Here is a 6000-nt window from a genome sequence, read left to right as displayed (position 1 = left end):
ATGGAGTATATCAATGATCATAAATGATATCTCAAGGCTAAGGAGGGATAAGGAAGTGAGGGTGGAGCATGTTCTGAGAGAAGGAAATGGACTGGCTGATTTTTTAACTAACTATGCTTTTGATTTTGCAGGTGATCATCATTTTCAGAGTTTTACTTCACTTCCTGTGAAAGCAAGGAAAATTATAAATACAGAAAAGTCACATATACCATACATGAGGATCAGGCTAGCTAAGGACCATCACATCCCTGGAGATTAATAACAATCTCGAGAGCAGTAGCAGCAACAAGTTTGCATCTCAACATGCCATGAATAGCACATGGACCTGTATGACAATATATTTGGCAGGAGTACAAGAGTGGTATTAGCTTGAAGCTTATTCTCTTGCAAGACTTCTAAAGATTGGTTCAGTCAGGCAACTTGAGACAATGGCAAACAAAGGTCAACATCAAAACAAGGAGATAGCAGCTACATCTGAAGGAACATGGAGGATTTCTACTCCATCCTGGAAGCCTGAATATGTATTCTTTTTGACTTTGAACCATAGCACCTGGTGAGAGCTTGTAGGTGTTTGAGATGGTATCAAGGCAAGGCCAGAGGATCTGTAGTAGATTAGTATCCATACAGCTTTTGGATGTGGTTCACATTTCAGTCCTTTTTTCTTTCTTTTTTAGCATAGTTTCATTTGGCTTTTCTTTTCTATTCTTTCTTTACACTTTTGTACAGAAAACTTACTACTTTTAATAAAACACTGCCAAACTTGGTTTGATGGTTTTCATGCAAAAAAAAAAAAAAACCATAAAATACCCCCTTCCCCCATGCCCCCGCCCCCTACCCTTGCCCCCCACCCCCACCTCCCACAAAAAAATGTTTTTTTTTAAAAAAGATTTTGAAAGTTTTTTTTTTGTTTTTTAGTACCACCCACACCCCCCCCCCCGCCCTACCACCCCCGACCCTTCCAAAAAAAATTAATTTTATTTTTAAAAAAAGTTTAAAAAGTTTTTGTTTTTGGTTTTTTGCACCATCCCCACTCCATCCACCCTCCCCCCGCCCTTTCCCCCCACCCCACCCCTAAACCCCACCAAAAAAGATTTTGAAAAGTTTTTTTTTTTGTTTTTTTTGCACCCCTTCCCCACCACCACCACCTACCCTCCCAAAAAAATTAAATTGAAAAGTTTTTATTTTTTATTTTTTTGCACCACCCACCAAAAAAAAACATCTTGAAAAGAAGTTTTGAATTAGAGAGAGAGATACCTCCTCCATACGTTGATCCTAGCAAACTCGGAAGAAGGCGGACAAAGAGGAGGCGTGAAATCGGGAAATCATTGTGAACGAGGAAAAACAAATGTGTCACGACCCATTTTAGCTTAGGTCTTGCTGGCACCTACCTTTCGCACCTCGGTAGGCGAACCCTTAGCTCGACATTCACAAGAATGGAAAATAGCGGAAGAAAGTAAAATAACGTAAGTCTCACAATATAATATAGTGTTAACAAGTGCGGAAGTAAACGAAATCCACCCTAGTATCTGGTCTAGTCATACAAGAGCATCTAAATCCAAATACTAATGTCTGAATAATAATACATAAGTAGTCTCAAATCATGTCTCTGAATGGAAAGCAAGACATAAGTAATAGAAGAGTTTTCGAGGTCAGCGGATACCATGCTCACCCTAGAAAACTCAAGTGGAAGCTGAAGAGTCGATCAGCCACGAGTCAAAGAAGTAGATCCGACCTGATACTCTGCATTCATTAAAGAATGCAGCAAGTGCAGGTCAGTACAAACAACAGTACTTGTAGGCATCATCTGCCGACCAAGCATAGATAACACAATTCAGAAAATAAGTAGATAGTAAGAAATCCGATAAGTATCAGATAATAAGATCACAACCAAGTGTTCATCATTGCCTACGTAAAGCCTCTAAACCTAAGTACACCAAGTCCGAAATATATATGTACAATCCAATCACTACAATCAATCGCCACAAATCGCAATCAAGCCGATGCAATGCAGTAATGGGATGAATGAGATGTAATTCCATGCAAATGAGGTGTACACATGTACTCTGGACGGAAATATCAACGTCTCAGTAGCACAACCCAGTGTGACTCGCGAAGTCTAAGTGCCACCCGTCCCGGATCTTTACCCAACAGACAGACGAGACCCTGGCTAATTGCTCACAGGGAGAGTCTTACCGGCACCACTCTGGGGGACCCGCAGAGCCCATGCACTAACAACGATTCCGGAATAACGTCGGAATCGACAATGCAACAACAATGCCAGAATAGATCATCGGTCATCGGTCATCGGCCTTCTCATAATCACTCAAGTAAAAGAGTCGCTCAATCAACGATACCGGATAATTACCGGCTATCGGCCATGCATCATGAATATGAGGGAATATATACCATGCACATATCAACGATTCCGGAATTGAACCTCGGACATCGGCTTTCTCACAATCACTCAAGTAAAAGAGTTTATCAGACATCTGTTTCATACAATCAACGATTCCGGAATGGATCTTCAGACATCGGCCTTTTACAATCACTCAAATAAGGAGTTTATCAAATATCAGTATCACTCATCAACGATACCGGATCATCACCGGATATCGGCCATGTATCATGAATGTGTGAGAATGCGTGTAATGCGTACATCAAGTATCAACAATCAATTTCAATACCACAAGTACCACAAAGGGGTATGCCAACAATGTATCATATCACAACACCAACAATGGTATGCCAACAACGTATCATATCACAATACCAACAATGGTATGCCAACAATATAGCGATATCACTAATACCAACAACAGGTACGTCAACAAGGTATCATGCGCAAATACCAACAACGGTATACCAATCATATCTTAGTCATGACAGTAACACAGATTCTGATATCTACTACTACTCGTGGCGACAAACCATCAAAATGGAACAATAAAAATATATAACGGGGTGGCTAGTCCCAATACACAATAGGGCCCAACCTAAGGCAATATCCAACCTAACTTCATACCCGAAGGTTCACATGTTGTCTTTGACATTACATTCTAAATATGTGATTCGCTATGCATAGTCTCACAAGAGGTAAGCCATAACCTACCTGGACTGCCGAACCGCAACACCAACAAGTCACTCTATTACCTTGCCCTTCCTCTGAAGCTCAGAACCAAAGTAGTCTAAGCATAATTGAATTCTAAATTAGAAATCATGGAGAATGATACTAATATTGCTATGATATCAATTAGGTCCATTTTAACCCTAGAAATTGGGAAAACTGTCCCACAAGGGCAAAACGGGAAATTCGCGGGCAAAATACCAAATTAAGTACTAGGGAATCCTAACCCAACCATTAATTGTTGAATTAGCTCAAAAAATTGTCTAATTTCTGATCCAAGTAAAAAGCCCCAAATTGGGTATGAACCTTAATTCTGCAAATCTGAAATTCAACGTTAAAAGTGAAAGATATATGATTACTAAGCTTAGATTTGTCAAGTTTTATCATCAACATCATCAATTTATCATATAGGACCCTAAGGGAAAATCTGCCAAAACCCTTCTTCAAATTCTAACTCTAAGAGATTGTAAAAGGGAAGGGGGAATTCTAAGATGATTGTGATTAAGGAAAAGTAGAGGATTGGGTAAAGTTGACCTCCGAGAGTTCCTTCAAATTATCTCCAAGAACAACTTGTCTAAGACCTAATATCGAGATATGACACAATGAGGGTCTAAGACTTATTTAAGACACATTTAATGAAATGTCACTGCCCGTCACCGCCACAGCGGTTGGAATGCCCCTACGGCGGTGCCTCTACTGCGTTTGGGGTACTGCCGCAGCGGTATGGCTTCATTTACCCATCACCACCCCAGCGTTCATCACACTGCCACAGCAGTGCTGCTGGGCGGCTCTGGTGCCGCCATTGCGGGCACCTAACACCAGATTTCCCGAATTTTCTCTAAGTTTTCAATCGAATTTTCGGGTTATTCCCGAGGCCATCTGCTCACAACCCGACCACCGAAACCCATACAAAAATACGTTGCGAAGGCGCTTGCGGTCTCAGAATTTCCAACGGAGGCCTCGTTGACCGAGTCAACCCCCGATGCCTAATTCCAATCTCCCATCCTATGTCCCGAAATGCATCCGAATGCATTGGGAACTGAACCAAATATACGCACAGGTTCTAAACGACCATCCGGACCTCTCGGAATCGACGAAATTCTAAAAAGGGTCCGTTTCCCCAAAAGTCAACTTCGGGTCAAACCTTTTCACTTAAAGCCCATATTTTTACCAAAGTTGCCCGAATCCGGTCTAGACAACCCAGGAAGCATAGCAGCGGTCCCCTCGGGTCAAAAGTGAGCTAATCAATGCTCAGGAACGGGCGAAAATGCTGATAGAACTATAACGACTAAACGGGTCGTTACAAAATGCTCCTTTTGCAAAACAGCTAGCACAAAAAACAACATGTCCTAGCCGAAATATTCCATAGTTGTTAATTGCATTGTGTTGTAATAATAGTTATTTTTTGAAACTTTATGACATTTTAATGTTATTCTTTTTTAGAATGATAATTTATGTTCTGGGTGTTTGTGAACTTGGTTGATCGTGTTCAAATCACAAATGTGTGTATTCTTGTTAATAAATTGCTGAACAGTTTCCAACAAGTAATGAATTTGTTGCAACAACTCTGTAACTTGTTGGGTTTTATCCAACAAGTAACAAGACTTGTTGCAGCAACTAGTATCTTGTTAGGTTTTATCTAACTGCTAAAAGATTTTTAACAAGTAAGCAATCTGTTGCAACAACTGAAAGGCCTTGTTGCAGTAACTAAGTTACATGTTGGGGTTTTTCCAACAAGTGGAGTGACTTGTTGCAGAAACTAGGTAACTTGTTGTGTTTATCCAACAAGAGTAAGGACCTGTTCAACAACTATGTCACTTGCTGCAACATATACTACAATTGTTGCAACAGATACTACACTTGCTGCAGCAGATATTACAGTTTTTGCAACAGCTACTACTTGATTCACCCATATTTAGTGATTAACAAAGGGTATCGATGATATTTAGTGATAAACAAAGGAAATCAACGATATGTAGTGATCAATATATAATACTTGATCAAATTGATGGGATTTTGTATCAGGAAAGATGATCTACTAAGTCACTATGCACTAAATCCAATGATCATTACAGTGAATTGATGTGAACTACTTGATTCACCCATATTTAGTGATAAACAAAGGAAATCAACGATATTTAGTGATCAATGTATAATACTTAATCAATTTGGTGTACTTTGAGTCAGGAAAGATGATCTACTAAGTCAGTATGCACTAAATCGAGTGATCATTAGAGTGAATTGATGTGAACTACTTGATTCACCCATATTTAGTGATAAACAAAGGAAATCAACGATATGTAGTGATCAATGTTTAATACTTAATCAATTTGATGTACTTTGAGTCAGGAAAGATGATCGACTAAGTCAATATACACTAAATCGAGTGATCATTAGAGTGAATTAATGTGAACTACTTGATTCACCCATATTTAGTGATAAACAAAGGAAATCAACGGTATTTAGTGATCAATATATAATACTTAATCAATTGATGTACTTTGAGTCAGGAAAAATGATCTACTAAGTCAGTATGCACTAAATCGAGTGATCATTAGAGTGAATTGATGTGAACTACTTGATTCACTCATATTTAGTAATAAACAAATGAAATCAATGATATTTAGGATCAATGTATAATACTTAATCAATTTGATGTATTTTGAGTTAGGAAAGATGATTTACTAAGTCAGTATGCAGTAAATCGAGTGATCATTAGAGTGAATTGATGTGAACTACTTGATTCACCCAGATTTAGTGATAAACAAAGGAAATCAATGATATTTAGTGATCAATGTATAATACTTAATCAATTTGATGTATTTTGAGTCAAGAGAGATGATCTGCTAAGTCAGTATGCACTAAATCGAGTGATC

This window comes from Lycium barbarum, chromosome 10, assembly GCF_019175385.1.
Source record: "Lycium barbarum isolate Lr01 chromosome 10, ASM1917538v2, whole genome shotgun sequence".
NCBI lineage: Eukaryota > Viridiplantae > Streptophyta > Magnoliopsida > Solanales > Solanaceae > Lycium > Lycium barbarum.
Note: the sequence above shows the minus strand (reverse complement) of the source record.